This window comes from Panthera uncia (assembly GCF_023721935.1).
Source record: "Panthera uncia isolate 11264 chromosome B3 unlocalized genomic scaffold, Puncia_PCG_1.0 HiC_scaffold_2, whole genome shotgun sequence".
NCBI lineage: Eukaryota > Metazoa > Chordata > Mammalia > Carnivora > Felidae > Panthera > Panthera uncia.
Window position 1 is genome coordinate 5,098,765 of NW_026057583.1, and position 22,125 is coordinate 5,120,889.

Genomic DNA, 22,125 nt, shown 5'->3' on the forward strand with positions numbered 1-22,125 from the left:
CCCATCAAGTGCTAAGTCACTCTGCGTTCTGAAGCCTGATCAATACTGCCGAACGAGTAACTGAAAGTCACTAGAGAGACGGAGGGCTGTGTAATCTACACCTCGCCCCTCCACAACCTTGGACTTGCCGGGCTTGCTTTACGCAGAACACAAAACACCGACGACAGATGAAGCAATAAATGATGGCAGCCATGAGAACCGTGTGATGAATGGCGGAGCCTCACAGCACGTCAAGATTGTCGAAGAGACAAGCCGGAATCAGATCAAGTCTGTACAGCACATGCAGAATGCACAGGAGTGCCCTTCCTAGGTCCAACACGCCCACACAAACAGTTCCCCAAAATCTCATTCTATTGTGAGGGACAGCGAGACACGTAGCTATTAAGGACACATAGAATCAATATTTTCCTTCTGTTTTTAGAAACCATAAGACAGTGCCATTAACAGGGGAAAATAAGAAGGCAGAGCAGTGAAACCGGAGGCCTGAGCCCCGGTTTGGATGCCGCACCACTCACAGGTCACTTGTTCATGCTTCTCTGTGAGCGCGTTACGGGGTTGGGGAGACGCGGGACTGGCTTGGGGGCCCGGACGTCGTACATGCGCTGACGCAAAGTCACGGAAACTCAGAGTCAAGGATCGTTGCATCTGGTTTCTTCCCAGGATGGCCAGGAAGATCTGTCATAGGAAGAGGGAAGAGACGGCCCCCAGGATCCTGGCCGTCTACACCTGTCGGGAAACAGGCTGGTGCCACAGCAGCCCAGGAGCGCTGGAGGAGGACAAGAAGAGGTGGGCGGGAAGGGGCAGGAGCTCCGGAAAACCACCAGAAGACCCGGCCTCGGGGTCGCGCTGGTGGGACAAGAAGTTAACTTAAGCCTCTGGGCTTTGACCTCAGTCTCCGTAAAGCAGGTGCGGAGCGTGGGAGCTGAACCACGTGGGTTTTCGGTCGCCCTCCAGCACGAGGGTGCACGGGCCAGCGGCACGGAAATCTCAACCCCCCTTGCTCTTTAAAAAAGAATGAACTGGGGCGCCTGGGTGGCTCAGTCGGTTAAGCGTCCGACTTCGGCTCAGGTCACGATCTCGCGGTCCGTGAGTTCAAGCCCCGCGTCGGGCTCTGGGCTGATGGCTCAGAGCCTGGAGCCTGCTTCCGATTCTGTGTCTCCCTCTCTCTCTGACCCTCCCCGTTCATGCTCTGTCTCTGTCTCAAAAGTAAAATAAACGTTAAAAAAATTTTTTTTTTTAAATAAAAAAGAATGTACTGACAAAAGGGGACGACATTAAACAATGCTGTCAAAGGCAGAAAGGGAGAAGCAGTCAAGTCTGCAATGGGAAGGAAGGTATGACACATGGCACATTCCTTGATTCTCCTGCTGCTGACAAGTTTGTTCTCATTTTAAGGTTTATTTATTTTTGAGACAGAGAGAGAGCATGAACGGGGGAGGGGCAGAGAGAGAGGGAGACACAGAATCCAGAGTAGGATCTGGGCTCTGAGCTGTCAGCACAGAGCCCGACGTGGGGCTCAAACCCATGAACCTGATCATGACCTGAGCTGAAGTTGGACGCTTAACCGACTGAGCCACCCAGGTACCCCCGAAATATCTCTTATTAATATTTCCAAGTTAGGGGAGCCTGGGTGGCTCAGTTGGTTGAGTGTCCGACTCTTGATTTCAGCTCAGGTCACGATCCCAGCATCATGGGATCAAGCCTCACGTTGGGCTCTGTACTGAGTACGGAGCCTGTTTGGGTGTCTCTCTCTCCCCCTCTGCCCCTCTCTCCCACTCACGCTCTCTCTCTCTAAAAAAAAAAAAAAAAAAAAAAAAAAAAAATTTTTTTGAAAATACTTCCAAGTTAAACATATGCTTGAGGTTTTTTTGTATTTTAGGGGGGACGATTGTGCTCTTGGAATGAGCCCTCAGATTGACAGTGGAAACAAGCTGACTTAAACCAGAATCTCAGGGCATTTAAGGTCCCGATCCCTTCTCATTCATTCATTCATTCATTTGGTGTGTTCACTGAGAGCCTGCTCTGTGTTGGTGCCCCTAGGGCACCATCATGCCCCAAAACGTTGTCAGAAGCCAGGAGATACCCTCAAGGGGCTGCACCCGAGGCCCATCCAGGCTGCCCACACCAGGAGATGCCCCCAAAACTCCCGCAGCCCACAGCTGTGCCCCGTATCTTTGGCTGTGTCCCCCCAACCAGAGCCTCTCTGCAGCTCCTTTTGGTTTTCCTTTACCTTTTGACTCCTTTCCCCCATCCCTCCTCTCCCCCAACCATCAACCTGTTCTCTGTACCTGTGAGCCTGTGGTTTAGTTTGGTCTGAGATTCCACATATAAGTGAGATCATAAAGTATTTGTCCTTCCCTGATTTATCTCACTTAGCGTAGGGCCCCGGAACTCCCGCCATATTGTTACAAGAGGCAAGATTTCTTATTTTTGTGGCCGAGTAAGATTCCATTGTGTGTGTATAAACGAGGTTTCCTTAGTCCATTCATCAGCCGGTGGACATTCGGGCTGCTTCTCGGCTGTCGGACATAATGTGGTAATGAACATAAGGATACTTGCCTTTCCGAGTTAGTGTTTTCATATTCTTTGCGTAAATACCTACCAGTGCAATTCCTGGGGCATAGGGTAGATCTCCTTTCAGTCTTTTGAGGAACCTCCACCCTGTTCTCCAGAGTGGCTGCACCAGTTTGCATTCCCACCAACAGTGGGATTTTTCATCTTAAAAAATTACTGTTGAAAAAGGGTGGGGGCGCCTGGGTGTCTTGGTCAGAGAACTGCGTGGCTCTTGATCTTGGGGTCGTGGGTTCTAGCCCCACGTCGGGTGTAGAGATTACTTAAGTAAATAAACTTGTAAAAAATTAATATTATGTTACCCAGAGCAATGAAACGCCATCTTGATCGTATCCTAATTCCTTTAAAATATTTGGTTTCTTTTCTAGTTATCGGGCGATGCCCGAGCCAGACAGCTTTCATTATTGCTACAGCCTTCAGCCAATACCTGCAGCATAAACTCTGGCATCAGTGATCTTATTTCCTCAAAAATTTCTTGGCTCTCTGTGAGCATTTATTCTTTCTGCGAACTGGGATCTACTTGACAAGTTCAAAAATGATCTCCTTGTGTTTCCATTAGAACCACATTCAATTGATAAATTAGTTTTTAGAGAACTGCCGTCTTGGCAGGAACTGTCCCCCGTCCACAGCCTTCTCTCTGCAATTATTCACGTTTTTATGTCCCCTCGTTAAAAAAAAAAAAAAAAAAAGGTTAGAAGTAAAGACCCAGACAATCTCCTATTACGTTTACTCCTAAGTAGTTTTTCGGTTATGTTGCTGTTTGTTCGTGGGCCCCTTTGCATTTCCGAGGTAACTGCGAGCACGACCGTTAAGGACTCTTGAATACTGATTTCGTACCCAGTTCATGCTCACCCTTCCTGGTGTTCAGTCCCCGTTTCTTAGGGAGGCCCCCGTATCACCTGTGAATAAGTCACGTAAGTCATGATACTTTGTCTTCTCCTTCCTCACGATGACACTGCTTCCAGAAATTTCCAGAAGGGGCTGTATGGGTTGCAGTGTGTAACCGTCACCTTCATTTGGCTCCTGGCTCCGAGGGGCAAGCCTCTCACAGGGCCCCCCGTCCCCGGAGCTGCTCCCCACCTGGGGAGGATCCCAGTGACCGGCCACATGGCCTCAGCCCTGCCCGCCTAGCTTTCTGTGGGCGCGGCTCGGAGCGCAGGGTGCTGGGTGCCCAGCGCACTTCCTGCACCTCGTCGGGGGCTCGGATGGTTCTGGACGCCCAGGCCGCACCCCAGGCAGCACCTGTGGACACAGAGAAGCCGGCCGGGCCCTCCGACTGCTAAGGGGGCTCCTCACGGAGCATGACCCCTCACGGCCCCCCTTCCACATGGTGGTTCTTCCCTCCTGTCTCCTACGTGCCTTGCAGTCTAGTCCCGGTGGCCAAGAGGTGGAGAGAGCAGGGCATCGATCCACAGGTGAATGGGGTTAACAAGGTGGTTATACGTCCAATGGAATGCCATACTATTCCGCTGTTACAAAAAGGAGGGAATTCTGTCCTGTGTGGCGACATGGTTGGACCCGGAGGACGTCCTGCTAAGTACAATGAGCCAAGCACAGAAGAGTGAATTCTGCACGATCCCCCTTCTAGAGGCACCGAAGGTGGGCAAACTATTAGAGGCAGAGAGTAGAATGGGGCCGGGGGGAGGCGGAAATAGGTGACACTGATGGATGGGTGTGAAATTAGTCCTGCGAGAACAATGAGCCGGAATGAGCCGGAATGAGCCGTAGAGACGAGGCTCGGCATTGTGCCTGTGGGGGACCACGGGTGCACCTATGCCTGGAGCCTGCTGACAGGCTAGATCTCCTGTGAGGTGTTCTTACCACGATACAATCGTTTTTCAAGATCGCTTCCTACAGAAGCAAGCAGCACAACCTGAATATTATCACATTCCTGAGATCTTTCTAGAGAGAAGCCCTCCCACCCTCACAAAGAAATCTCACACTTTCCGGGAGGCGGAAGGGTCCTCGAGCCCTCTCTTACTCGGTTTTATCTTCCCTTTCCACTGTATCTCTTGGCCTGGAGGACGTCTTCGGGTGTAGAAGCGGCTGCCGTCGGCCCGAGTTCTGGTCCTCAAGTCACACCTGCTGCCAGAGGGACCGCGGGCCTTTCCAAGATGTGATGGCTCCTGCGTGGTGCCCGCGCCTGGCTCAGGGTCGCGGCAAGCTGTTCGCTTGGGGCCCGTGACGCCCACAGGGACAGAAGCCACAATGTGGACTCCAAGCTGCTCCTAAGTACAAGAGAGCTCGTGAGAGTTCATGGCCAACGAGTACCCGCAGTGCTCGCTCTGTCTGTCCCGTTGTCTTTGCTCTCCAGCAGACCCGGTGGTTGGCGGGGCTCCGGCGGGTGGTTCTGGGGGTGTGGGGTTGGCAGAGGTGCCCGGGGGGTTCCATCCAGCTACTTGCTGCCCTGATACCTTAGCTGGGGCGGCTGCAACAGGTGGGGGCTGGAGGGGGCCTTTCTCTCTCCACACAGGAGGCTGGAGCCCAGGACGGTGACAGACAACGCTGTCAGGCCTCCGAAGGGCTAGGCCGAAAAATCACGCTAAATTCTCCTAGTTAATGAAGGTCACAGGCCAGCACAGATTCAGAGGGAGAAGACATAGGCTCTACCTCTTGACAAGAACTGAAGAATTCTGGGGCGCCTGGGGGGCTCGGTTGGTTGAGCGTCTGACTGTGGTTCAGGTCACAATCTCGCAGTTATCGAGTTCGAGCCCTGCGTTGAGCTCTGTGCTGACAGCTCGGAGCCTGGAGCCTGTTTTGGATTCTGTGTCTCCCTCTTTCCCTGCCCCTTCCCTGTTCACACTCTCTCTCTCTCTCTCTCTCTCTCTGTCTCTCTCTCAAAGATAAACATTAAAAAAATTAAAAGAAAAAAGAATTGAAGAATTCCTACGTGTTGGTCACCTTATTTCCTAACAAACGACCCCCAAACCACAGTCACTGCCCCGTGGCCGCCCTGTTTGGCTGATCCAGGAGGGATGTGGGAGGACAGCCTGCTTCTCACCGTAGGTCTGCAGGGGGCGGGATGCTCTCCGCACAGCCCTCATCTCCTGCCTGGGACCAGGGGGTGAGCAGGGGCTCAGCCCTTCTCTTGTGATGGTGGGGGTGGGGAGCGGGAGGGCAAGCAGAAAAGGGCAAGGACCTTTGAAGGGTCATACTCAGAACTGATGTCTCTTTACTTCAGCCAACTTACCGCTGGCCAAGACAAGTCACGTGGCCACCACCAAAGTTGAGGACAGGAGAAGGGCGCTGCATCCCAGATGGGTCACGGCACAGCTGTGGGTCCTGGGGCGGGGTGCAATACAGTCTCAGTCCATTCCTCCCCCAAAGAATCCAAACAAAATTAGGACTGCAGGAAGAGCAGAAGGAAATAATGCAAGACGTGCTATTTAAGCCTATAAACTGGGTAGTTGTGTTGAAAGAACCACTTCACGCAAACGTTATACACCGTCCCCCGAGGAAGTTGTAGGCGGGGAAGGGCTGTTAATAACAATGTGGATCTAAAAGCTTGGAATATTCCCACAGAATATAGTGATAAATGGGGGGGGGCGGAGAATGAGAGAGTTAAAGGCATTTTAAATTTCTTGCTTAGGGAGAGGAGTTATTGGTCATGTCAGTAGAGAAAGACAAGTTCAGGTTTCCGTCTTTTCCTTAAAGGTAATGACTGGTGTAGAACAAGGTACATGGCCTCTAAAACGCGTAAGGAAAAAAAGCAGCATGGAGAGTATCAGCCATGTAACGCGGAATGACTGGGAACCACCAAGGAAGCGTGAGAGCAAAGGCACCCAGAGGGCCAGGCACAGGCTGCAGGCGGGTCCCGCTCTGAGCCCACGGGCGCCGGGGCCTCTGGGGCCATCGCTGCCTCGCCGAGCAGGTGTGGCGACGAGGACACCGGTGTCCCGAGTGTCCTTTCTTGGCTGATTTGCCCGTTCCCGGCCCCCAGCACCCCATGAACTCTAAAGCCCAAGAAAGCAGGGTTCCTGACGACCATGGTTGCGCCCCCGTTGTATCTCCAGACCCTCAATCGGAGGAGCTTCTCACCTGCTGGCTCCGTGGACGAGCAGGTGCCTGGGGGCTGGGGAGAGGAAGACATTCTCTGACCACAGGCTCGGCCACCACACGTGCACACCTGCCCCCTGGGCTCGCAGTGCCTCAGCCCTTCACCCGGGAGACCCACTCCGCCCTCGCAAGCGCACTCTCCCGTGCTGGCCGTGACCGTGCGGTGCACAGGAGACCTGCAGGCACGGAGTCACAGGCGGAGGATGGGCTCCGGGGCAGAGGTGGAGGGGCTGGTGAGGGCTGAGGACCCTGGAGCCCTGGCGTCGGGCAGGACAGCAGAGCGTGGGCACAGGGCAGGCAAACCGATAGGGTCGGTGGTCGTGAGGTGAGGCGGTCACCCAGGGAAGGTCGGCGCGACCTTGAGAATGACACTTGGGACTCCCCGTTGCCAAGTGACACGGGACTCGGGTCCCAGTGGTAGGAGGACCGGAGCCAGGAGGGAGGTCTCAAGGACTCCAGAGAATTCCCAGGATTCTGCGCGGGACCGGAGTCTGGCGGCTGGAGAGCCGCCCCAGGTGAGGCTCGACAAGCCCCTCAAACGAGGGGTTCAGACAAGGTCATCCCCCTTACAAATCCCTTCTCTCACCGCCGAGAAGAGAGGGGTTTCGACGCGAAGGTGCGTGTGGACCAGCGGCCCCCACGCGGACAGGGCTGCGACCTGCCGGGAAACCACACCTTCCTTGGCTGCCGCAGCCCACGGACAAGGAAACAGCAGGATGGGCCACACAATGTGACAAGTCGTATCGTTTGCTCGAAGCACACGACAGGGCCCATATGGGCAGGAAATAATTTCTAAATGACTGAAATGTCTCATTTACATAACCTGTATTTCTTATTCATATTTGTACCGGCTTGGGGGGGGGGCGTGATACGAATAGATCAATCATTGATGACTGATTCATCCAATTTGCTGGGGCTTCTGGTTGTAGAGAGAGGTTCAAACGGATCGTGTTTTTCGTATAGGCTGCCAGTATATCAAAAAAAGTTTAAAAATGTCAGAACGGGTTTAGGAAAGTTGTAGTCGGTCTGAAATGCTTACGTGTCATGAAACACACACACACACACACACACACACACGGCATCTGCATACAAGCTTGGAGATGATGTGCAAGGTCACATGTGATGCCCTTGGAGCGGTCCCACGCCCACCCCTAGCTCTTGCCCCACCCCCACCCCACGTGAGACCGTGTGGCTGGTGACCCACCCGTCCACTGCTGGACATCCCCCGGATAAAACACTCCTACTGTACTGGTAACCAGAAGTCCAAGAACTGCCCGGCCCTGACCTTGTCACTCCCCAGGGTCACCCTCCAAGGCCCCTTCACCCCCCGACGGCTCGACGAAGCTCGCATCAGGCTCCCGATAGGTTTTTTCGTCGAGAGTTTGGTTTCCCGGCACGTCACGGTGCTGGGTTTACTGAGATCAAACCAAACCTTCGGGCCGACTGGATCTCCCTCTCAGCCACGGGAGTGGCCTGACCTCGCCCCTTTCCCTCTCGGTGTCCGTGGCTGGTCCTCCTGTGGGTCGTGGCAGGTCCCTGCAGGTGCTGATTCGTGGCAGAGAAGGGGAGACGGCAGGGGTGGTCGGCCTCCTTACAGCCGGCTCCAGACACGGTCGCCCAGCCTCCCGGCTCCCCCTCCCCTGCCCCTCCCTCCCCCACTGCCCCAGCACAAAGCCTGCAGCCTGTCTATCCGCTCGGCCCTGGAAGAGGCAGAAACATAACAGCAGAGAGGCCACAGCGAATGTGTGCTTCACTGTAGATAAAACCCACCAAAACCCTACTAAAAATAAAATTGGCCGAAAAACGACAAGTTCACGTGATTGAAAATGCACTAAAGGGGCGCCTGGGTGGCTCAGTGGGTTGAGCATCCGACTCTTGATTTCGGCTCTGGTCATGATCTCACAGTTGGTGGGTTCCAGCCCCGCATCAGGCTCTGCGCTGACAGCTCGGAGCCTGCTTGGGATGCTTCCTCTGTCTCTCTCTCAAAATAAATAAACATTTAAAAAAGACAACGTATCGACATCACTCAGGTGTACAAAGAAAAGCCACTCTCGTTATGCCTTATGACCGAATCTTCTGCATGGGCCCCGCCTGCTGGGTGACGTCCTTGGCTGGCACAGTCCCCTTTGTCCTGAGAAAGGGGGATTCTCGGCTTCAGAGCCCCTCTCAGCACCCCCTCACACGGGGGGCGGGTGGTCTCGGGGGGGCGGACAGAACGATCCGGGTGCCGGGTCAGGATGGCAAGAGTCACATCTGTGGCCCTTCCCCCGACAGCCACTCGGGTGCTTGTGGGACAGAAATCCCCGAGCTTGTGTCCACCTGCCGGCTGCCGTGCACGGGCTCCCCAGAAGCAGGTGCTGTAAGAAGTTGGGGTGTGTGATATTTATCGGTGGAGGGGACAGGCCTGGGCTGCGGGGCCCAGTGCGTCTCAGCTTGATGCCCCCCGGTGACTGAGCGTGTCCCCCAGGCCACACGGGGCTCGCCTGCCCCCACTGTGCAGTGAAGGGGAGTCTGGCTCCGAAACGTCTCTAGCCCGCGGAGCATGAGGGGCACCGGGGAGGACACGGGGGGCAGCGCGCAGCGTCATGGGGCAGCTGGGACCCCGGGGCCGAGTCATGGCAATATCAGGCGCCTGGGCACCAGGAGCCTGTGACCCTTCTCAATGTCACGGCCACGGGCGGACCCGCCTGCGTCTCTGCGTGTCTCAAAGTCCCAGACGCCCCAGCTGGGGTCGGTGGCGACCACACGCCGGTCAGCTGGTGGCCGGGGCCGGCCGTGGATCCGCTCACCACCGGGACTGGTCCCGAGGGAGAACGGCTGTGAGCCGGGCCACCACCCACACGGCGTCGACTGGAGAAGGCGGCCGGGAACGGGCGCTCGTCTCCGGGACCATGAGGGTGAGTCAGCGGTCAGCGCCGGGAGGCCTTTCCGGCTCGGCAGACGGCGCGAAGGCCAAGGCTAGGAAGTTTCTCGGTCCCCTGGACCCGGATGCGCCTCGAACCCCAGCCCAGCTTCTTGCAAACAGATACCCTTGGTCCTCGGCATAGCAAGACGTAACTCCCCCACCGCGACGTTCACTTGGTTTTAAGTATGAAGCTCCGTGGTTTTAGCACATTCACAGAGTTGGGCTGCCATCCCCACGCTTAATTTCAGTGTGATTTCGCCACCCCGGAGAGAGACCCCAGCCGGCCACTCCCCCCACCCCCACCGGACCCACACGTGTGACGTGAGGGAGGGACCGTTGCACCTCATCGGCGGTGGCCCGTCGGGGGCGGGCCCGAATGCTGACACGAGAGGAGCAAGGAAAGGGAGGGAGGAAGGGAGAAAACTTCACGCAGGCCCGTTGCACCTAGAGTCGTTCGGAGTCCACGCCACCCTTGCTGAGACTCTGGGGGCCTTTCTGGAGCAGACCCGGCGAAGCGAGCGAGTGGAAAGCACAGATGGTGAGTGTAGACAGCACACTCAGGGACGGGCGCGGGCGGTGGAGGGGCGGCCGGACACGCGTCCAGAGAGCCCGCTGCAGCCCTGCCAGGCTGGAGGCCGAGACGCACCCCTTCGTGAGACGGCCGGTCACCGACGTCAGACGGTGCCACAGGAGACCGGAGGGAGTGAACTCTCTTACTTTTATAAGCTTGTACTTGGCGACCATTTACCTATTGAAAACGTGAATCAAAATCAAACAGGTTGTGAGAGCAAGGATTCCAGTCACGTGTTGCAGTTTTGAAGGAAAAGTCAAGGCAAACGTGGCGAAACGTTAGTATGTGTTAAACGAGGGCGGGGACACGAGTGTCTGTGCTAACAAGCCCTGTACTCGCCTGTGACGTGTTTAAACGTCCTGATGCAGGAGGATGCAGCATTAGAAGGTGGGAAGCAGGGGGTCGTGATGTCCCAGGTATAAACCAACCGCCCGCGGCGACGGCTTGCAATCGGGAGGAGAGGGAGGCGTGAGACAGGGCTGGCTTTGTAGTGTAGACCCTAGAGGTCTGTCCTGGGTATTGGGTGGTGGCCCCAAGAACTGAGACGAGGAACTTGGGAAAAAAGTGTGCGAGAAGGTGAATCTGCGGTTTATGGAGCCTCGTTATCCCCAAACCTTGCCGCTCCAGGGGCAAAACTCTGACCAACACGAGCCTTCTCTACTCTTCCAAACTTCTGACCCCTCCTCTGCCTCCCTCACTCTTGGAGAACAAAGTGGACCCATTCTTCACAGAGAGGATAGAAGCCACCAGAAGGGACCCCCCCGTTGGCATCACCAAGTTGCCTTTATCTGCAGCCAGGCTGTATCCTTCCCCTCAGTGTGACACGGGAGCACCTGCCTCCCAGCAGAGGTCAGCCCTCCTCCTGGACCCCACCCTCAGCCTTCTCAGCCTCTACAATCAGCCGCGATCCACACCAGCCTCTCCCTCTCTGCTGCATCTCTCCTACCAGCATCCAAACTGCTCTAGTCGTTCCCCTTTGAAAAAAACAAAAAGCAACAACAAAGTAAAGCAAAAACAAAAAGCACTTTTCCTGAACCCCAGGTGTTCCCCTACCTCCTTCTCTCTTCGCCAGCTGTCTGACCTCAGTTTCCCCATCTCATCCCCTCCTGCCAGTTCCAGTCTGAGCTCCCTCCATTCCCTCCACCCCACTCGTTCTCGCAAAGGCTCCCCTGAACCTTGACACTAAGCCTTCACGATATGGTTTCCTCGGCTTTCCACATCGGCCACCACACCCTCCTTCTGGAAGGAGCCTCGTCTGGTCTGGAGGCCACCTTTTCCCAGAGCCCCCTCACACCCTCTGTGGCTCAGTGCCCATCGCCTTGGCTGGCCGTCCTCCTCTCCAGTATGGGAACGCTGGTGTCCCCAGAGGGGCCCTCCACCCTCCCAGCTGCCGCACTCTCCCAGGCAATCCCAGCTGGTGCACGACTTCCACTGCCCACACCTTCCCCCGCTTTCATGTTCTCTTCTGAGCTGGATCTGGGCTTCCAACTGCATCTGTAAAACCTCCACTGGAACATCCACAGACATCTCAAACCTGACATAGGGAGTCTGGACCGATGATCTCGTGGCCTCCAGATCTGCTTCCCACCTCATCGAATGCCGGCCCTCTATCCTCTGCCCCACGCTTGCCCCGCTGAGCACCGTTCTGGATGGGCCTTTCTCTCAAAACCCCTAAAACTAGCTTATGCCAAGTCCTATTGGCTCTACCATGAAATACACGTGGACGTCCGCCTTCTGTGTCATCTGTCCCCATCACCGCCCTGGTCAGGCCCATCATCCTGTGCATCCAGATGGGCCCTCATCCACCTGCGGCCCATTAGCATTCTCCCCAGCAGTCCCATCTCGCCAGATGCAAACCTGACCAAGTCCCTCCCTCCTGGGAACCATTCTCAGGCCATCCATCATTCTTTGAACGAGGACAAAATCCTCATGGATGCCTCCAAGGTCATTCACACCTGACCGTTTCCTGCCATGCCCAACCCTACCCTTCCACGTTCCTGCTCGTGCTGTACATCTCAGCATGAGTTTCCCCTCCTCCAGGGAGCCTCCCCGATGCCCAGTCTGGCCTCCTGAGACATTCCCTCACCACCTCCTGCACCTGCCATGATACTTAACACATTGTATCCGGATATCGTGTAAACGTTCCTTTAATGTCGCTCTAACCCACAGGATTGTAAATTCCACGAGAGCAGAGACCATGTCTTCTTTGTTCACTGACTCCACAATGGAAGGTCAGAAGATAGTTGTTACGTGAGTGTGGGGAGGGGGTCGTATACGTGTGCGGATAGGGGAGGGTGAAAGAAAACATGAGATAAATATGCGTCATCTCTGCAGCCTTGTGGAGAATGTGGGATCCCCGGGCACAGTGTGACAGAAGAGCCCCCCCTACTCCCCGCACGGCCGGACAGGGCACGTTGTCACCCTGCCCTCTGAACAGCCAGTCTCCCTCGAGGCAGCTCGTCCCTCAGCAAGGCGGTGCGAATCCCGGTGAAGGATGCCTGGTGCTCTCACCCTGCCCCCGTCTAACTGGCCCCTTTTGACGACAAATTCATCAAGCTTAGGGGATAAGATGAGAACAGACCACAGGCGGAGAGTGAGTGACCCGAGATCTCATTTCTGTCTCTCTCCCTTCCTATCCCAGGTCCGAAGCCTTCGAAGAGTATTATCTCCCAGCTTTCCCTGTCTTCCCTCTGGTTGCACCTTCACGGGGACAGAGCCTGCTTGAATTAGAAGTACATCCATCTGGTAGACAATGCTGAGGTCTGGAGCTCCAGCAGAGGGTTTGGGGAGCCGCCAGCAGTGGCTGGAGCCGTGCCCTTGTACCCAGCGCCGAGCGGAGACAGATGCACAGGGAGCGAACGGGCACGCGGTCCTCCTGGCGGTGGGGGCTCCCCACGGTTCCCCAGGGAACCTGGGGTTCCGAGCAGGCAGGGCGTCGGGGGAAGAATCCGCACTGGCCCCCTGGGAGGAGATTCAGGATCCGCGGACCAAGGATCAGGACCCTGCTGACTGCGTGAATTCCAGAAACAGCCCCTCCTCCCACCCCTGCCGCTTGTCACTGTCCTCTGCCCGCCGAGAGGACCGGAGGACGCCCCTTAAACAACAGTGCAGGCTGGTCTCTGTAGGGCGGCTGGGAGACGGGCCCCACCCCCAGAGAGAGTCCCAGGGAACAAGGTTGAGGTGGGGAAGCCAAGTTCCCGAAGGAGGAGGAGTAACTCTAGACTCCAGCGAGAACGGAGAAGAGGGTGCAGACCAGGGCTCTGCAGCGTCACGGCTCCCGTGGGGCGTCACCCCCAGCCTGTCGCGCAGCAGGTGCGTCTCGACCCCGCCTCTCGGCAGACCCCCCCCCCCCCCACGCACTGTCTCCCATTCCGGGCTGACAGAGGAGCTGGGGGCCCGGTGACCGGCCCCTCTCCGTGCTGAGGGGCGTGGAGCCCAGAGGGCTCGGACGCTGCGCGGCCGACGGTGCTCAGATCACCCGGGACCGTGCTGGGGCGAGGACGCCAGCCGGGCCCGCGGCCCAGAGTGCGGTCCAGGGATAGACCAGGAGCCCTGGTGCCACACAGTACCTGTTGCAACTTGGAGGGTGACCACGTGACGCTGTTCCAGGGGAGGCAACGAGGCGAGGCAGAAACTGCACCAGAGACTCAGGGGACTTGGCTTCCGGTTCCGGGATTCGGGCCTGGCGTGTTGGGACTCCAGACCAGCTCCGTGGCCTCTCCGTCCTCTCTGTCCTCAGTGTCCCTGTCCGGATCGTTTCCTAGCACCTTCCTCGAGGCCTGGGTCATCCGTCAGCCCTCCCCAAAATGCAAAGAGGAGGGATGGGCTGCCACCGAAGTCTGTCCCCTCGGCCTTCCCAGCTCGGCGAGAGCACCATCAGCCTGGAGGTCCTGGCCCCGGGCAGCCGGGGTTGGGGGGGGAGGAGCCCACGGCCGTGCTGTGTCATCCGGGGAGGCAGGTTGCCCAGAGCACAGGCATCAACAGCACCATGGTGCAGACAACGGACAACAGCTAGGGATTTTCCAAAAAGCTTTCCCTCAAAAGCTGCCTCGTCGGCCATCCAGGGATACGGCGGGGAAAGCCAGCGCGGGCAGGAAGCTCAGAACGCCTCGTGCCCTGGCCTGAGGGACAGCAGGAGGCCGGGGGGGGGGGGGGGGCGCTGGCCAAGGGTGCGTGCGGAACCCTGCCCGGCCTTCTCTTCCCGGGCCGTTGACGGCTTCTCCAAGGGTCTCGGCGCCTCCTTTTCCCAATGGCCAATCAGGTAGCAGCCCACAGCCATGCCCCCCCCCAAGGCAGGGCCCCCTGGGAGCCAGCGCCCCGCACCCAGCACCCCTCCGCCCCGGGAGGCAGCAGGCAGCCCATCCAAGCACCCACGTCCGCAATTGGGCCAGTCATCAAAGACGCAGGACCCGACAAAACACAGTTCTGCTCTCATGGATGGGGCCTGTAGCGGAGAGAGATAGACCACAAAGAAACATACCCGTGAGTGTGCGTGCACCCTGGTGGGGGGGGGGGTGGCAAATGCTAGAAACACGCAAAGAAGGTAGCGGAGACAGAGTGAAAGGGACAGAGTTTCTCTTTTGCATAGAATGGTCATGGAAGTTACCTGACATTTGAGCCACGGAAGGAGAGAGAGAGAGAGAGCCCATCTTCTCAATCTCTGGTGGGAGAACCTAATAATGGAAGCAGTGGAAGTCCCAGTAAGGAGAGCCGGAAGTGCAAAGGCCCTGGGGCAGGAAGGACTGGGGAGAGCAGGAGAGCCCACTGGCCGTCCTGGCTGGAGGAGCTTGTGGGGTTGGAGGTAGAAAAGGAGGCCAGAGAACGACCGGGGTGGTCTCCTAGGGCTTCTCGGTCACCAAAAGACCTTGGATTTCCCTCTGAGTGAAACGGAAAACCACTGGAGAGTTCTGTGCAGGGCAATCACAGGTTTGAAAGGCGTGGCTCCGGCTGAAATGTTCATTCCTGCATTTTGTAGGCAGGAGCAAGTTCATCGGTAACTGTAAAGAGGGAGCCAGAGGGGGCACAACTTGCTTCCAAACCTCCCTGCACACGGCAGACCCGGGCTCTCCGGGTGCCCCCTCCCCGTGGGGCGCAGGACAAGGCCGTGGGGGACGGGACCCATGAACCTGCCAGCCACAGGCGGCAAGCTGCCCGTCCCAGCCCAGGCCGTAAGCAGCCTGGAGACCGACCAGCGCGACCTTCCCCAGCCCCTGCCAGAGCCCAGAGTCCCGGCCGCTCGCAGGCGGGCACCTCCCAGGGCAGGGCTGAAAACGTTACGAGTGACTCCAAGTTACCAGTGGCTTAAGAACCGACTTGAAAATTCCTGAAAATCTTCCGTTGGCTCTCGTAAACCAGTGCCCTCGCCCACCCTCCTGCTGAATCTCTCTTCAGGCAGAGAATGGGCCGCATCCAGCCATAATCCATCCCTGGGTTGGAGCTGGGTCGGAGCCAGACGCTCTGGCAGTATTTCCCCCCCCCCCCCCGCTGTCCCCTTGTGGGTCCCACCACCGCAGCAAAGGAGTCCCTGGGCCACCGGCAGGAACTGGGGGCCGGGAAGCCACGTGCCTGCTTTGCGATGCGGTCACAGCCGCACGCGATTTGCTGCACAGAAGGCGTTGGCACCTATCAACGTGCGAGGAGCCCGCGGGCACGGATCCGGGGCCCCTGACGGCGCTGCTGGAGAACGGGCCGACGCCAACGGTGACGCGCCCTTCTCCGTCCCTACCGCGAAGACAGCACGCTCCCCCACCAGCTGGCTGCAGCGCTCAGATACCCGCCGAAGTCAGGCCCGCGTGAGCGACACCTGCCGAATTCCGTTCAAGTCCACCTGTTTTGAACTTTCGGTGTGAGACAGGAAGTCCGACCGCTAAAAGCTCAGACGGAAACTGGAGCCCCTTTGAGGGGGGCCGCGCCGATCTGCTCCCAGTGGGCGCCGACCAAGGGGGGCTGGTTTCCCCTCGGGGCCGTCCGACTCCACGCCGAGCTGCCCCAGCTGCCCCAGGGGCCTCTCAGCCCATTTCCAGGATGGCGCGGTCCTCACCTAAGGACCGCCGGGGTCAAGATTGGCGCAATTGTCTGCTTAACGTGCTCGTATCTTCTTCTTGGGGTGGAGACCTGCCAGAACACGGCAGCACCGTCCCTTCCGTCCGGTGGCGGTGGCGATCGATGTCACATCCCGCCAGGACCCCGTCCCCTTGCCACCGTGGGAAAGGGCAGCGCTGTCCCCGGGAGCCGCCGACGTCCTCCCGCTGACGCTGGGCTTGGCCGCACGACTTTCTCTGGCAGCAGCTTTGAGAGCCAGCCCGAGGCCTGCCGCCCGCACTCCACCTCTGCCAGTAGACAAAAGTGCCCCACGGACAGGCTGTTTCTCCAGCCCGGGTCCCAGATGGGACTCCCGACGCGGAGCCCAGCCGTCCACAATGGACGCACGGCGCGAACGCTCGTACCAGGCTGAGCTCGCGAAGCCCTGACTTGGAAATTATAAAACTAAGTACCGAGGAAACTGACGTGGTTGGGTGACCGAAGCTGCCTCACCAAGCTCGGGTGACTGCCTTGTTTCTGCGGGTTGAGGAGGAGAGGAAGCCAGGGTGGCGTGAGAGAGGGGAGAGGCGGGGGCAGAGGGGAGAGAGGAGCCTTCTGTCCAGTGCTTCCTGCGGCCCTGTAGGCTCCCGTGTGTCCCAGTCCTTACCCGGCCCCGGTTGTCTTCCCTGCCCGGACCCTCTGATCCTTGCGGGAAACGTGCCTCCTTCCTTCACCTAGTGTAAGTGGGATCCCTGTCCTCTGCAGCGACAACCCTGACTTTTGCGTCTCACCGCGCAGCCGAGACCCCTGGCCGGCGAGCGGACGGCACTTCCCGGGGCTGCCAGTGCCCGTTGGGACAGCTCCAAGGCCTCCCCGCCCAGCTAGGGGGCAGGCGGGGGGTGCGGGAGGGGAGGGATGCAGGGACGGACCTGGGCAGAGACCTTGCCGCACCCCCCAGGCTGAGTCCTTAGCCAGGGGTCTAAGCTCTCAGAATTCGGAGGGAGGGATTAGCAAGCTTGGGAAAAGCCTAGACCACCGAGATCCTGAAGGACCGAATCGTCAAATGGGAAGACTTTGTTTTCTTTATTTTTTTCCTGGATATTTAAATGTTTTTAAGTGTTTATTTATTTTTGAAAGAGAGAGAGACAGAGTGTGGGCAGGGGAGGGTCACAGAGAGGGGGAGACACAGAATCTGAGGAGGCTCCAGGCTCCGAGCCGTCAGCACGGAGACCGACGCGGGGCTTGAACTCACAAACCGCAAGATCGTGACCTGAGCCCAAGTCGGACGCTTAACCGACTGAGCCACCCAGGCGCCCCCTGGATATTTAAACAGTACATGTTCATCATTTTAAAACCATTTAGAAAAGCATAAAGAAGAAACTAACAAATCAGCTGAAATCTCATCAGTCGGGAAGAAAGCGTCTTAACATATGAGTGACTCTTCATTCAGACAGAGATCTATGCCTTCGTGCAGACGTATGTAATAAATTTGCCTTTACAGAAATGGGGTCATACCGTGTGTGTGTGTCATAGCTTGTTCAGGCTGATATAACAAAGTGTCATAAACTGGGTGGCTTCTAAAGAACAGAAACTTAGTTCTCACAGTTCTGGAGGCTGGAAAGTCCGAGATCAATGTGTCGGGCAATTCCGTGTCCATTGAGGGCCCACTTCTAGGGTCATAGACGTGTCCCCTCCCACTGTGTCCTCGCAGGGTGGAGGGGTGACCGAGCTCTCTGGGGTCCCTTCTTCTGTAAGGGCACGAATCCCATTCTGGAGGGTTCCACCCTCGTGACCTGATCCCTCCCCAGAGGCCTCACCTTTTTAATACCCTCACACAGTGGATTAGGTCTCAACATACAAGTTTTTCAGGGACCCAGACCTTCAGTCTATAGCAATGTGCTTTTGGAAACTTCCTTTTTCACTTCATAGTATGTCACCAACACCTTCAATGCCAATACGTAGGGTCGTGCTGTCCTCTCCATGACCGTATGGATTTCCATCCTGTGGATGAAGTCCCCCCAGCGTGCCGTCCGTGAGACTCCATCGACCACACGACACGGCAGGAGAGCTGAGACTGGTCCCCAAAGACCAGTCCGCTTAGGTCCCAGGACCCCCTTTTCCTGCTGTGGGACCTTGGGAAAGTTGCCCGCCCTCTCTGTCCGGTTTTCCCCTCTGCAAGAGGGTGCTTTAGTACGTCAAGTACTAAGATAGTTGTTCTCAAACTGCTTTCTGGAAACATTGTGCTAATTCACATTTTCATCAACAGTGGGAGACGCCTCTCTCCCGGAGCCCCACAGCAGCACTGGACTTTGTCGATATCTGAAAGTTTGCAGCCTGGTAGGTAAAAAGTACAACTTTCTGAGCTTCTCGTTTGCAGCAAGATGGTTGTTTTGGTCTAGTTCTTGGACCTTTCCACCCCCTCCTTCGTGGGTTGTCTGCTCGCCTCTTTTATTCTCTGTTGTATTGGGATGATCATCTCTTTGCGATGATCCTAAGGGTTCTTTGTGAATGTTCTACCTTCAAATGTCGCTGTAATATTAGGGGTATCAGATAAAATGCGGCACACGCAGTGAAACTTGACTGCCAGAGGGGTGCCTGGGTGGCTCAATCGATTAACTGTCCGACTTTGGCTCGGGTCATGATCTCGCGGTGCGTGGGTTCGAGCCCCGCGTCGGGCTCTGTGCTGACGGCTCGGAGCCTGGAGCCTGTTTCGGATTATGTGTCTCCTTCTCTCTCTTCACCTCCCCTGCTCATTCTCTGTCTCTCTCTCTCTCTCTCAAAAATAAATATTTTCAAAATTAAAAAAAAAGAAATTTGACTGTCAGATAAATAATGAATGGGACACATGTATACTAAATAATTATTTGTCGTCTATTTGAAATTCAAATTTAACCAGGTGTTTGTATTTCCCTTAGCTGAATTTAGCAATCCCATGTCATACAGATAGCAAATATTTTTTCCAGTTTATTACTTTTTCAACTCCGTTTATGGTGTTTTCACTTTAATAAAGACACTTATTTGTATATTTTATAATCCTATCTATTAGTCTTTTACTCTATGGTTTCGTGATATATTTAGAAAGGCTTTCACAATCCTGGCTTTATGATAAATACTTACCTCCATATTCCCCTTACTAGTTTTCGCTTCACTGTTTTGCACTCACTATTCTTTTTTACGTTTATTTATTATTGGGAGACAGAGCGAGACAGAGCGTGAGCAGGGGAGGGGCAGAGAGAGGGGGAGACCCAGAATCCCAAGCAGGCTCCAGGCTCCGAGCCGTCAGCACAGAGCCCGACGCGGGGCTCGAACCCACGCACCGCGAGATCATGACCCGAGCCGAAGTCGGACGCCCAACCGACTGAGCCACCCAGGCACCCCCTCACCCACTATTTGATGGGTTTGGAACTTATCCTGCTCCCAGGATAAGAACTTAATCAGCCCCCAGTAATTATTCTCTAGTGATGCCAATACTGGGTCTTGAAAAATTCTGTCAACTCGGGGCACCGCATCACACACCACCGTCCCTCACAAAGCTCTGATTTCGGCTTCTTCACCCTTGCGTAGAGAGCAGCCGCCTCTGGCCAGTCACCTGCTGCTTTCATCACTGGTGCTTTGCGCGAGAGGCAGTGTCTCGTGCCGGGGGGGTTAGCACGGAGGCCCGCCTCCGATCCCTGACCCTCCACTTCCTGCTGGGTGACGGCACCTGCACGTCCTTATCTGTGAGGGCCAGCAGTAGTGGTCGCCACACCACAGGGGGGCGAGGGACAGACCGCCTTGATGCACGTGAACACGCCCTCGGCGAAGCGGTCGCACTGAACGTCCTTTGCTCGTCCAGGCGCGGCTCTCACGGCACCGTCCAGCCGGCTGGCCTCCCTCCCGTCCTGCTTCGCCAACCTCTCCTTGACGGTTCTCTACCCTTCCACACGAGCCCTCAAATCCCTGCGTCAGGCTGAAGAGAAAACTCTACCTGGAGCCGGACGGGGACGCGGTAGGCAGGGCTCCAGAGCCCGCTGCTTTCCGTCCACGAACGAGGCTTGTGTCTTAGCAGATTCCAGTTTCCTTCATCCCCCCGTTAAAGAGCAGCCGATGGGTTTGTTTTCGTTTTCTAGAAAACAGACCACATTCCCTTACACGTGTCTGTTCCTAGCTGTGTGTGGTTTTGCCCTTCGAAAGGGCACTCAGTCTTCACTCGGGTTCGCGCCGGTCAGCAGGCGCCCGAGAAGCGGGCGTCTGGACGCTGTCTCGCAAGCCACCGGGTCGTTGGACGCGGCTATTTCCACCTTCAGTCTGGACCGTGACATCCGCTGCAAACAGAAACCGGCGTCCCGGCTTCCCAGTGGCAAAGAAAGCACCCTCGCGAAAAGGGCTTTGGCTTTGCAGAGGCGCGACCTGGGGTTTCACAGCCTTTTCCTTCTCGCCTCTAATCGCATCGCCCCGGACTTTGCAAAGCGCCCCGGCCTCGCTCCCAACTTTGGTGGAAACGCTCGGCTCGCTATTAAGCATAATGCAGGCGGATGCTGAGCGGGCACTCGACCCGTCCCTGTCCCCGTTCCTGGTCCCTGTCCCCGTCAAGGGAGCCTCTGAGGGCGCGCTTTGGAGGAGCCATGGGGGCGGCTAGGCTGCGTGCCCTCCCCTCACTGCGCCCCTCCACCCCGCACCCCTTCCTCCCCGTGCCCCCTCCCCGCGCCCCCTCCCCACGCACCCTCCCCGCGCCCCTTCCTCCCCGCAACCCCTCCCCTCACTCCTCCCTGCACCCCTTCCTCCCCGCGCCCCCTCCTGTGCACCCCTTCCTCCCCGCGCCCTCTCCCCGCACCCCTTGCTCCCCGCGACCCCTCTCCACACCCCCTCCCGCACCCCTTCCTCCCCGCACCCCTTCCCCTCGCCCCTTCCTCCCCGCAACCCCTCCCCTCATCTCCTCCCCGCACCCCTTCCTCCCCGCGCCCCCTCCTGTGCACCCTTTCCTACACGCGCCCCCTCCCCTCCCCCCTTCCTCCCCCGCAACCCCTCCCCTCATCTCCTCCCTGCACCCCTTCCTCCCCATGCCCCCTCCCCGCGCCCCCTCCGCGCCCCCTCCCAGCACCCCTTCCTCCCCGAGTTCCCTCCCCGCGTCCCCTCCTGTGCACCCCTTCCTACCCGCGCACCCTCCCGCACCCCTTCGTCCCCGCGCCCCCTCCCTGCACGCCGCACCCCCTCTTCCCCGCACCCCGCGCCCCCTCCCCGCGCCCCTTCCCCCCTGCGCCCTCTCCCCGCGCCCCCCCCTCCCCGCGTCCGCTAGGGTGAAGTTTCGCCATGCGTTTCCGCTTGAACGGCTTCCAGCCGCCTCCCCTTTAAAGCGCCGGGACGGCCGCGCCTCCGCTCACAGCCCCCGCCTGCGGCCGGGCCGGGCTGCCCGCGCCTCCGGGGCGCTGACTCAGCCGCAGCCGCCCGCCGCCCGCCCGCCGAGCCGGGCCTGGGCTGCGCCCCGCGCCCCGACCCCGCGCCCCGACCCCGCCGGCCCCGGGACCCGCGAGCGCACGGGACGGCCTCGCCAGGTAAGGACGCCCGAGCTTCCCCGGGACCCGCCGCCGCGACAGCCGGGGGAACGGGGCGCAGCAGCCTGGGCGCGGGGAGCGGGTCCGCCCATCGGGGTCCGGGACCCGTCGGCCGCCCCCTGCGCCCCGGGGCGCGGTGCAGGGGGAGCCGCGGCCGCCGGTGCCTGCGGGCTCGGGGGTCCGGGGCCGGGAGCTCGCAAGGTGCGGGGTGGGGGTGGGGGTGGGGGGCGGTGAGAGGGCGTGGGGGGTCCCCCGAGACCGAGCCGCCCCTCCCCACGGGGCCGGGGCCCTGTGCCAAGGCGGGGACGCGGGGAGGGGGGGGGGAGTTGAAACGGAATCAAAGTTAGAAATTCCTTCTTGTCAAGTTCAGTGCGTGAAACCCAGTCCCTTCTCGCTCTGACAGCTACATGGGCCGGATTTTTCTCCGTTTAGCAGATGAAGGTCACAAGGGATGTAACTTCTGGGAAAAC